The 12,667-nt window shown below is 43.1% G+C and overlaps 1 long non-coding RNA gene across 1 annotated transcript in view; it reads left to right on the top strand.

The window, feature by feature from the left end:
* Nucleotides 1-2,938: 2,938 nt before the first annotated feature.
* Nucleotides 2,939-12,667, top strand: part of LOC130611966 (uncharacterized) — a 34,412-nt gene continuing 24,683 nt past the window's right edge. The window contains exon 1 of the long non-coding RNA XR_008975363.1: nt 2,939-3,052. This is a non-coding gene — a long non-coding RNA (uncharacterized LOC130611966). The remainder of the gene's footprint in view (nt 3,053-12,667) is intronic.

Consider the following 12,667-nt stretch of genomic DNA (forward strand, 5'->3'; position numbering starts at 1 on the left):
GGTGAGCATCACACCATCTTTAATGTCTTTCTCCTCCCTCCACCCTGGTAAAACAAGAGAGTGTTATTATCTCCAGTTTTTCTGATGGGAAGCTACAGTGCCAAGCTGGGTTTGGGCAGCTTGCAATGTGTCTGTTGTGAGTCTCATCAGAGGCTATCCACAGCCTAAGGCACAGAAATCTCCCCGCAAATCTTATCTGGCTGTAGACCAGGCTCTGATCCTCGAAGACATTTAGGTGCCTAATTTCTACTGAGACATTTAGAAGCTTAATCTATTTAAAGAGGTGGTTCAAAGTTGCTACCTGAAATACCTCATTGGGTTCTTTATCGAAGCAGGGAGCTGAACCTGGAAGTTAGGATTAGCAGAGTAAACGCAACCCTCCCTCTTTGCTTTGTTACTAGAGATTTTGCTGAATCAAATGATGAGCCCCTCTGCAGCACCAGCTTCCAAGCCTGATGGTGGTGGTGACTTCCCCTTATTTAGAAAGGACCTTTCTTTCCCCTTTTCAGAAACTGAAAGCAAAACCAGCACAGACAGGCAGCCAGCATTTCCACTACAAAGGCTTCCCCCTCCTCCTCCGATTTAAACCATCACCACAACTAAGCAACAGAAACAAGCAGATTGAAAAACTAAAAGCTGTGTGATGCTTGATGTCTTGTAATGTGTTAACAAGCCCCAAATTTACACTGTCAGTAAGAAACCCCAAGGAAAAGTGGAAGTCATTCTAACCAAGGGAGTGTCTCCCATCCTGCTGCTCTGGCTTTCACGTCTAATTTTGGCAAACAAAGTAAACATGGAAAACAGTGTTTGTGCAAAATGCTCTTGCAGAAAATACGGACTTATTTTGAGCCTCTTTTGAATTTGCGTCTTAGGTTCTGATTGCACAACAAAGGGAAAGTATTTTATTGAGATCAAGGCTGAAAAGGAATTGCTGTTTTCACTCAAAAGCGGTTTGACTCCATGGTTATCTTCTCATCTCCCATCAGTTTTGAATTCATCTGCCATTTGAGTGGTCAGATCCCTTGGGTTGCCTAAGAAATAATACAATAAGCTTTTAACATGAGCTGTTCTGCTCTAGAGGTGCCACTGTTCTGGAGCTGCAGGTCCATGTTGGGGTACCACAGGGCTGGTGGTGCCAAGTATGGCCGCACTGAGTGTGTTGAGAAGCACATCTCATACTTAGAGCAAGATAATTACTTGTCCTCTGCATTAATCTGAGTTTCCTGCTCTGTTTTTCCTGTGTGGAAGCATTCATTGCAGGTTTGCGGGTTAGGAAACAGGCACTTTATTGCCACTGCACGAACACGGTGCATGTGAAGGCACTTTGATTTCTGCACTCTTTGCTGCTATCATTCTTAGAGGCAATTGGAAAGGGAGAGAAACTGGAGGAGGTACAGAGGGACCCTCTTGTTCGCAGTGCCATGAATGAAACATCATAAAACATGCCTACCAACTGAGAGAATCTATTATCAGGGAGCTGTCAGTCAGTGGCAGAAAAGTAAGGAGAGAGGAGAGAATAAACAGTTTAGAAAAGGGGCAGAAGTCACTTTATAAAACCCTTAGTTTAAATAATGTTTGCTGAACTATTTGGTTGGGGTTTTTTTTCCTCAAGCTTAAAGAAAAAAAATATTGGTTCTTTTTCTTCCCTTTGATTCTCAGTTCTGCAGCATGTTCACACCTTCAGTTAAGGAAGGAAAGGAGAAGAGGCACCTGAAAGGATTGGTAGATGTTTGGGATCCTGAAGGCATAGCGGTTGTCATTACTCTCCAAAGTCAAACATGACTGCCCCCGAGCTAATGGACTGGTGGAGTTAAGTGGCTGGAAGGGAAGATAAATATTCAGGTCTTATCTTTAATACAAAAGTCTATGAACAAAGATGACATTTCCTGTGTGTTCCCTGCGCGTTCAGCTCTTCCCTGTATTAATGTAAATAGAAAAAGAGCTTGGATGTGCGAGAGAGCTTGACCTCACCACCTACCCTTCCTTTTTGTCAGCGCTTACTCCAGGTTCTGAAATTGCTTGGTTTGAGTATAGGGAGTGCAATAATACCTTTGGATATTAATCATCACAGGTGCATAGGAAATAAAAGGAGCAAAGGGACCAGAGTAAAAATGTAAACTAAGTTGGCAAACCTTTTGGCTTGCCTAAGTTTATCACATTGAACCTCCAGTGCTGTCCTGCATGTGATCTGCATGCAACTCTTACACTCCTTCCCATTGCTTTCATGCTTTCCTGCCTTTGCTAGGAAATTTAGCGGTGGGTCTGTACAATTCAGTTGTTTTGCTTTCAGTTGTGTTTTCAGCTCCCAGTCTGCCCATTGGCCACTTAAAGACCAGTCTGGCTGTTTGCATGTCGCATCCCTTCCCCAAAACCAACAGAGAATGCCTTTTTGTTTGGTTGGTTTCAACCAGAATCAGTCATTAGATTGCTGATGTAAGGGGAGGAATCAAGATAGATTCAGATGGGACAGAAAAAAAAGGGGGTAACGTTCTTTTTCTCTATTTTTTTTTAATGTTCTTCCTTAAAATGATGGCAATTTTCTCCAGATCCCAGGACAATCACTGAGTATTGGTAGGTTTGTTGCTGACTTGAAGACCTTGTGCAATTTACCTCCTGTTAACCCTTGCTCTCTCATCTTCCCCTAGCCTACATAGGAAACTCCTCTGTCTGTCTGTACTACCTTTCTGCCTTTTCCTAACAGCTCTTCTTCCTTTGTTTTCCAGGAGGTGAAGCACCCCTCTTGAAGACACAGGAAGCTGAATAAAAGGCATCCTACAAAGGAAAAAGAGCAGAAAATACGGTGCAAAATGAAGAATTTAGCATTACTCTGTTATGGGACTGCTGTAGATGGTGTCTGTTTTACAGCTGTGGTAAAGGCTAAATCAGGTGGCTCTCATGGGCTGCTGGTTGCCTTTGCTTTATTCAGATTGCTGGATACAGAATACACCCTGAATCAACAGTGTCATCTGTAAAGCTCCAGGCAGTCTGGGAATGGACAAGCAACACAAACTCCTCCACACTTGCATCCTGAAACATCAGTGGCAGCAACGAGGTCAGTTTTTCACCTTGTTCATTTATTGGTGAGATTTTGGGTCTGGGGATTCTTCTGATAAGTTCCTGAAAAATGCAATAAAGCAGAAGGTGTCTGGGAGAGAAGGTGGACAGAGGTGATTCCTATTTCATTTTCTTATCCTATGATTGGGAAGGAATGAAGGAAATCTTGAAACAAAACATTGTGATTGCTTTTTCAGGTCTCTCTAAAGCTTCAGTTCTGTGTAGGAGATCATGAGGAGGCTAGATTGGTTCTTTTATTTAATCCAATCAAATTCATTTTGGCTCCTGATTTTGCAGTGCAGTGTGAAAAGATGACTCTGATACAAGTCTGTTATTACCTAATTGCTTTTCCATAAGGCTTTCACCTGATAATTCAGATATTGTTACAGCCACTGAAACCTGATAATTCTTCTATACTGAAATCTGCCTATATTTATTATTACCTATGCTATGGGAACAGTGTAAGGATCAGAGGGAGGTTGGGTCCTCCTTAATGACTACTACAGCGGTTACATAGTAGGAGATTTTGGGCAAGAGAAGGAAGGCACGAGGGAGTGTGATGCAGAGGAAGAACATGAAGCCACTCAAACTTACACTGTCTGAAGGGACTCTGCTTCTTACTATGGTCCTGAAAACAACAGCTAGTGTTTCATACTAAGCACTATACAGTAAGCATGCTCAGTTTGGACTTTTAAAGGTCTCTTTACATAAGAATCTCTCCTAGGCTTTCCAGGCAAGCCAAATCCATTAGGGAAAACTTTGCTATCAAGGCAGTGCAAGACTGAAGTTTGCTACTTCAAGGTGCACTGTTGGGAAGGTTTAGAGAGATACAGAGCCATAGCTGGCCTGATCTTTTGGTGGTAGTTGTCCTGCTCTGAGCAATAGGATGGATTAGGTGATGTCTGGGGGTCTTTTCCAACTTTAGGTGACTTTACAAAATGCAACAGTGGTTGCATTTAGCAGAAGGTAAAAATAATATCATGCAAGAGACCACCTCACTGCCTAAAAGGGGAGATGTCAGTCTCCATCCGGATCCCGATCGCTTTCCCTCAGCTTCAGCGCAGCAGCTGACAGGCACCATGGGTGCCTGCAGCGGTGCGAGGAGAAGGAGAGATGGGCACTCGGGGAGCTCCTCTGGTGATACAGTTATTATATGCTCGGTTACCAATCACGGATTTCTCTGAATCCCATGGCTTATGAGTAATTTCCACTTGCACTTTTAGTCTAACAGCCAGCATCTCTTTATTCATGTCTCTGTGTCGCTTCTTTCCAAGAAGTGGTTAATCACCAGTGCTCTGGAAGATGGAGAGGATTCGTTCCACTGTGGCCTGTTGTGTGCCTTGCCTCCCTGCTGAGCTGCCATCCAGAAAACTATTAGGGCAAAATAGAAGTGCTTCAGAGAAGCTTTCTTACCCCTTCTCTGTAGGCCTGGGTACCTGAAAAGATGAGGGTTTCATCTTAAAATGACATCAGCGGAGGAAGGATGCTGTCAGGAGGGTATTGCAAGGTTAGAGAAATGACAACAGCAGGCTCTTTCTATATGGTGTCAGTGATCTCTGCAAGCTCTTATATCTCTCTTAGAAATCAAATGCAAAGCTGCTACAGCCCCTGTCTCTGTGTATGTAACCCTGACAGATTTCCCAAAGCAAACTTGTAATTTCTACCCTTCTTCCATAATATTCACCCCCGAAATGTCAGCCTTTTCCCTAGTACATAGTAAAGGTTTAGCAGCATACGGCTGGAGGGGATGCTTCATGTTACTGAGGCTTTAGCAAATTATACTACAGAATGTTAACTGCTATGCTATAAAGTATTATCATAATTAATTATAACTAAACTGCAGTTGTCAAATGAACAAAGTACATTTCATGATGCACTTTTCCTGCTCTTTTATTGCTTGTCCTCTTGCTTCTTAAGCTAAAAATAATCAGCTGTTTGCACTTGGGCATCTCATTATTAGAGTGAAATTTCCACTGCAGCAATGGAGTTGTAGGGAGGTTTGTGTGTGCCTGTATCATAAAGGAATGTAGTAATAAATATGAAATGATCAATGTAAAAAGCTCAAATGATATTAACTTTGAGGTCAGGGCAGCTTTCTTCTTTGGCCTTTATGCAGTAACTGAGACCAACTAAGTGTTAAAATGCTGGTAAGATGGGTTTGTACTATTTTATGTCTGCTTTTGTCAGAGGTAGATAAAAAGAAAATGAAACAAATTGTGAGAAGCTTGTGGGCAGCATGTAAGAAAGAACATTAATACATCCCTTGGGATACGAGACCTTGTGCAAGATAAAGGAGACAGGATCCTTCCAGAAAGTCTGTAGAATGACCTTCCCAAGGTCTCTGAGCATGATCTTCAGCTTCCAAATATCGGCAAAGCTTCACTGAAGAGGCTGGGGTTCATCTGATTTATTCAGTTAGAGCTCATCCAGCAATTGTTGTAAATAGCTGAGGAGAAAGTTATGCCTTGCTTTAGTTGATTTGGTGGAAATCATCAGGCTGTTAAGTCCCTTTCCATGGGTGTGATTGAGTTCATCTTGTTAAAAATGGCCTCATTAGCTTCTAAAGCAAAAATTGATTCTGAGGACTAATGTGACAGAACAGGAGGCTGTTGTGTGCAGAAATCTTCAAGCTAGGCACATGAAAACCTTCTTTTTGAGAGCATGACCCACATGAATGTACATACAACTAGCAGGCATGCACAAATAGCGGATGTGCTTTCACAAGTAGTTGCCTAAGCATGTAATATAAGTCTATGCAGCTATATGCTATTGTACACTTAGAATCATAGAATAGCTAGGGTTGGAAAGGACCTTAAGATCATCCAGTTCCAACCCCCTGCCATGGGCAGGGACACCTCACACTAAACCATCTCACCCAAGGCTTTGTCCACCCTGGTCTTGAACACTGCCAGGGATGGAGCATTCCCAACCTCCCTGGGCAACCCATTCCAGTGCCTCACCACCCTCACAGGGAAGAATTTCCTCCTTATATCCAATCTAAACTTCCCCTGTTTAAGTTTGAACCTGTTACCCATTGTCCTATCACTACGGTCCCTAATGAAGAGTCCCTCCCCAGCATCCCTATAGGCCCCCTTCAGATACTGGAAGACTTGACTAGAAATACCCAGCATGTGGCAGAAGGAATGGAGATCATGACAAAAAATGCCAGTAAGGTTCACTGGAGCTACAGCCAGAGCGAGATTTATCTGTGCAGGCTGCAAACCTGATCCTAAGTCTCAGGGCCTGCAAAACTTGCTCCAGAACTTAGCCTGGTCCAGAGATGAGCCAGGGGCTGGTGACTGATGCTTTGCCCCTGTTTAGGAAGGAACAAAGAGACTTGGCTGCTTCTCTGTTTAATGTCACTATGTGGGTGCTGTAATTTTCTGCAAGGCAGATGCTCCTGTCAGTTGTGTTGTTTCCGTGCCAAGATGTGTGTTACCTCTGGGAGCCCTTAGGGTTCCGTTTACCGGAGACAGTGAATTTAATTAACAGCCTTTTGTAGGTGTGCTGGTGGAGGTTCATGTAACAAATGTGTTTGGAAGCATGATGCTTGATTTCAACAGTCATTGGTAAGCAACAGGCAGGTTAACACTCTCGGCCATGTCTTTCACTGGTATTAATCAGAAAACAGTCAAATTGTGCCAATTACCCTATATAAGGACCCAGCTCCTTTTATCTTTTCTTTCATATTTGCTCTCTCTCCACTAGGTGTAGAAAACTCTGGTTTTTCATGCATACCAAAGTCTAAAATCTCGAACCACATCCTGTCGGCATGATTGCACATCGATTGTTCATCATCTTTCATGTAATAGAATTAGGTCTCATTAAAATAATCTCTTCCCCTGAGAGCCAGGCTTGTTCAGTCTCCTTCTGTCTCCCCAGTTTACCCCTTGTTCTAATTAAAGAAATCTGCCATTTGCATCCATGCCCTCCTCCTTGGACGACAAGGAGGAGAAAGATGGGAAGGATCGGTTACTGTGAGTATTGCTTGCCGCTTTAAATAGGAAACCAGCACCAGCTATTTGAATACTCTCTTGTTTTAGCAACGATGGTTCTGTTGGGTTATAATTATCCACGGCCTTCCATGCCACTCCACCTCGGGGTCACGGATCATAGCTTTGGAGCAAGACAACCTATTCAGCAGAAAGGTCAATCAGCTAGTAGAAGCCATTTCCCTTTCTGTTCAGCTGAAGGTAAAAGAAAGTGCTCGAGTTGGTCTGCATTTCAATGAACTCCATGCTGAGAGCTGTTTCAGCAATTGCTACTGTGCTACAGAAAACTGCCTTTTTCGTTCTCAGAGCTGCTGAGGTGCATATGGGAAAAACCAGAGAATAAATTAAGGACTTTGCAAAAAACTTCTAGTGACAAAAGGGAAAAACTTCAGGCAAACCTTTGCTTTGGGGGTGTTGGGGAGCTGCTTGGGTATTGCGTTAGGGCAGATTTGAATTCACCTTCATTCCTCTGAGCGACTAAAATGAGGGGGGAAAAAAGAAGCAATATTGCGTTTTTCTGTTTCACCATAATTATCCCTGAAGAAATATGCTTATCGCATGGCATGGACTCAATTCTCTCATTCTTCTACCACTTCTATTTTGGGCTGCCTGCGCTCAGGCTCACAGCCTGAACAAGAGGATTATGGTATTATTCAGAGAACAGCAGCAGCTGACTGGGACTTGGTAGCTTTTAACCATTGACCAACTTGACTGGAGAGTCGTGGCTGCCTGCTTGTCCCAGGCTAAACTGGAAAGGGTCCTAGTTAGAGCCAAGGAAGTTGTGGAGGAGTTTGAGTGGTTTTTAGCCTGTCACGTGGGCTTCTGCTGTGAAAAGGGTTCAAACGTGAGCAGAACTGAGTGACTCCAATAGAAGAGTTTTAATGGAAGGGTAGAAGGCCTGAAGGAAATCCAAATGTGTCAGAGATCAAGAAACCAGTGGGCAGGGCACATAGTCAATGTGGAAGTTAACCCCATAGAGGAGAGCTGCGTCTTGAGAGAAGTAAATCCCCAAGTTCAAAGCTTTCCCTGAAGTTAGTTTCTGAGCTGCAAACACATGGTAGCACAGCTGAGCCGGGATTTTGGTACTTCAAGGGCTAGGAGCAACAAGCTTTATGTTGTTCAGGATGACTGTTCTCTTCTCAGCATCTCCGTAAGCTCACCAAGCTTAGATGCACCACAGTGAGAACCTGAACTCCCTTTGACTCTGGGCTTTTCCCTGATAGCTGGAAGATACCCAGCAGTTAGACCTTCCTGTGCTAATATTAGCTAGGGAAATATGGGACTGAACTGGTTGAGCATGGTTTTGTTATCCTCTGTACGTCTTCTTTCCCCACTTCCCTTACCATTCTGCCATAAGGCTTGATGAAAGAGTAGAAAACGCAGCTGGGTTCTGCCCACCACAGGGTTCATTTATTTTCATAAAGGAGTCGAGTTTTCATCTACAGACCATCAATATTTCAGGGCAATGGCAAAGCCCAGAGTGGGGGAGGAGAGCTCCCTCAGTCTCAAGGCTCTTTTCATAGTTAAAAGTTCACCACAGAAAATTTGATGCTTAATAAATTGGAGCCTTCTCTGCTTTAAATCATTTTTACAGCCATTGCAGAAGAAAATATAATTATTACAAACTGGTCATTTGATACAGAGAAATTTCATTAAATTGACTTCATGCTGGAAGGTTTGGTGGGGGATGGAAGGGTAGATGAGGCAAAGACCTGATAGAGGGGTGGGAGAGGAGTCTCTTAATTACAGATTGATTATTTCTTGTGATTGAATGTAGAACATAATCAGTTCATCCTTTCTAGTGGGGCAGATGGGAGCTACTGGGACCTTTTTGTCTGCCTCGAGTTACAAGTGTGGCACGCTAATGGTCTGGGGATGCAGGGAATAGCCAGTAACACTGAAGAACTTGCAGAAACACATTTAGCTGAAGTCACGGCTTGGGACTGCTTTTTTTCCCTGGGAGTCAGTCTGGGCCAGCAATTGAATTCAGTGTTGTCTTATCATCATACCTTTATTTCTTCCCCAACTAATCCCATAGCTCTTGTACACCACAACCAGTCTACTTTGCAGCTGAACAGGGGAGATGCTTGAATAGCCATATCTAGACTAGCTTTGAGTCAGCTGGCTCAGATACTGCTTTGCGGTATCCAGGCTTGCCTGAGAAGTTGGAAAGCAACGGTCTCACTTGCTTGTGCCAATCCCCTTCCCAACAAGGAACTTCTTGAATCTCACCTACTCTCTAATTTCAGCCACCCTCACAGTAACATGTGTGTACGTATGTGCAAATGCAGATTAAACAAATAGACAAGATGGCTGTATCCTGAAACGGGGGTTTGTTTTAAGGTGGAGCCTCAAAAGGAAAGCAACTGCCGTGTAAATTAAAGCTTCACTATCATTCCTGAGAAAGGCATCTGCAACTAAATGTGCAAAACTCGCAGGCGGAATGATTGCTGCTAAGGGTGATGAGATTTATTTTTCTAACCTCCTTTCAAAGGAGAGGAATATTGTGTGTTTTGACATCGAAATGGAGCAATTGTTTTTGGAAAATGATTTTTCTCTAGTTTTAGACCTTTTTAGTGATTTCTCATCTTGGATCCTTAAAGCAAAAAAAAATTGCTGAAATATGACAAATTGATAGACCATAATGATCTAATCGTGTGTGATGCTTTTCTGAGCGAGAAGGAGAAAATAAGAGCAAGAATAGCATTTTAAGACGGTGATTCCTGGACATGTAGATTGTCTTTCACCACCATTAAGAACAACACCAAGTGCTTATGCAGTATGTTTTCCCCCAGGAAGATCATAAAACTTTTTGTAATCCTGGTTGAAAAAGGTTGAGTATTTATTTAATGGTAAAACCAAATGGCAAGGAAATGAACTTTTTTTGTCCAATTACTAACACATGCTCAGGATCTTAGGCAACAAAACCCTATTAAACAATTAACAGAGGCTGAAGCACTCAGCAAGCCCTAAGGGAGCCATTATCATGGGTTAACAATACATTTGCTTAACTTATGAACACAGCAAGAAGAAATAATAATTGGGGGGGGAATAATTGTAGTGACAAAAATAAAGGTTTTGGCAGTTCTGAATCTAGTACAGATACTTCTGTTGACTGAAACCGTTCCCTTAACTCACCCTGGGTTTTTGCAGTTATTTCCTGCTGTTTTCAAACTGTTCCCTTCCTGTTTCTGGCTACGTTTCACAAGGAAACTGAAATGCCATCCAGCTTTGAGGCTGAACTTTTTGCCCCATTTTCCATCTGAAGTAACTGAAATAGAAAAGTGGTTTGCCCAACATCGCAGCAGAAGGAACGTGTGAAATTAGGAACAAAATCCCAACCAACCAAAACCAGCTCCTGGATTCTGGTCAAAAGCAAAAAAGGATTATGTATTTCAAGGATTTGCATTAGCAGAGGGATACATGCAGTGTTGCTGGGAGTTGTTTGAGAAATGCTTCTGCCTGTTCGAAGTATTCCTGCCAGTTAAGAGCTGACAATGAGCAGTGAGGTTTGGATGGTCTTTTGTAGTGGTGGGCTACATTGTGAGGTTGCGTGCTTCATGTTGTACGTACGTTAGGTATGTTGTGTGGATCTTGTATATGTTGTATGTGAAGCATAAATGTGGGGTGTATTATTACTCTTATTTAGAAAAGGAAATAAGCCTTTCAGTTGTCTGAAAATGTACCTTTTTTCTTTGTGAACCTGAGGTTATAAACTTCTCTACACTGTTGCAGCTTTTCTATAAATGGTGGCTTTTTGACTTGTGGTGTTGAGACCCAAAGATGATGGAGGAAATGGGTCGTGTGTTTGCTTATCTCTCCATCAGAGAACCAGCAGCGGAAGAGTGGTAGGTCTTATACACGTAACTGCACATAGATGTGGCTATGTCCTTTCAGCATCACTACTCTGTACAACTGCATTCCTGGAGACATGGGAAACCTGCTTCCCAAAGCAGTTAAGGCTGCAGTGAGCCAGGTCTTTCTCTACACTGCCAAATCTTGCAGATCTCCTCCTGCCAAAATTAACAGCTTCCAGTCTTGGCCCAGTCTTATGCCAAGTGGATAGCTTGCAGGATCCCGCCTGATTTCATGCAGGACTCAATACAGGGCAATCTGTTGAATGCAAGGGGGGTTTGAATTACTTCCAAGCAACAGAATGTAGTTTGGATAAGCAACTCCTAAATGTTAAAGCTATTTCAGTGATCAATTCAGGCCCTGAAACCCAGATGGACACTCGGGGAATCACAAAACGAGCATAACAAGAAGAAAAGCCTTTCCTGGAAGGAAAAGTCTGGAGAGTAGCAGCTTTCAAAGCAGTTCACATAGAACCGGACACGAAAGGTTATCTGGATGGCAGGGTTCACACAGGCTAATAGTGCCGTGTACCAAAAAGGAAATGTAAAAGGTCCCACTTGCTCCCAACAAAATCGACACGCGCTTTGTGTTTCGTGTACCAGCACTGATGCTACAGCCATCATAGCAGGGGGATAGGTGTCAAAGCAGTCATGTTTGTGTGCTCTGATCTGCCGTAGTGCTCTGTTGTCTGATGTTCAGGTTTCATCTCAGCTGTGACAATCCTATCTGATCATTAATAATACAATAATGAAATAGCAACTGGAGAGACACTTGGATAATCATCTGAGCAAAGGCTCATTAGTGCTGCAGAACAATCACTGCCGTGTAATAACAGATCCCAGGAAATTTCAATTAAAGCTGGAACTCCATTGCAATTTCATTTTATTTCCAGCCAGACAGCGGATAGTGTAATTGCAATCAGCCAAGGCAAGATCCTCTAACTCAAACCTTCCCATGGGGCAGGAGGTGGGCTGCCTGTCTGGATTCTGGGTTCTTTCCCCCCCGCTACATTTCATTTCACTTCCACTTCTGTTTGCCCTATAAAGGTATATGCTGTTCCCTGCAACACCATACTCTTCTCTACTGCAGTGCTGATCTGACTGAGTGGGATGTTGCACTTAAGGAAAGCTCTTCCAATGCTCTGATGCTCTGTAAGGCAACATGTGGAGGAACACACAAATATCTGCCGTCGTTTAGGGCTAAAGTCAGGAAGCAGAGGCAGATAGAAGATTTTCAGTAAGATCCAGGTTTGCTGCAAGCTGAAGTCTAGAATTTGGCCCAAAATGTGTTTTAATATTGTGTTTGGAGAGGGAAAAGTGGGGTTTTTTTTGTGTTCTGTCCCTTGATTCTTTCCACCACGGTCACCTGTGCTTGCTCCATCAGAGAGATGCTCTTTCATTTGTCCTTTTATTGCTCTGACTTGCATTTTGCAGGGGCAGATGTCAGCCTGCCTGGCTGCCCCGCAGTCCACCTAGATTGGTGTACTTTGTCCTTGAGCAAGATGGCTGTGTCCTTGCTGATACAAAGCAGAGGTCACCAAAACCTTTTGTCCATTCAAACCTGTGGGTATTTTGCATGGATATTAGCTGGCAAAACTCCAATGTGAGTGACTGTGTCCTGCCATCTAATTAAAATGCTTGTGCTTTCATATAGATGTTGTATTCTCCTTTACTTCCTGGCCTAACCCCTTTTGCCTTCTCTTTGTGTGCTGTTCTAACCAGCTGCTAGGCTCTGCCCTTGGACACACATAGATATGAGCTACGTGT

This window comes from Pezoporus wallicus, unplaced genomic scaffold, assembly GCF_028554395.1.
Source record: "Pezoporus wallicus isolate ANWC-B61680 ecotype Strahan unplaced genomic scaffold, APGP_CSIRO_Pwel_v1 contig_11829, whole genome shotgun sequence".
NCBI classification, from domain to species: Eukaryota; Metazoa; Chordata; class Aves; order Psittaciformes; family Psittacidae; genus Pezoporus; species Pezoporus wallicus.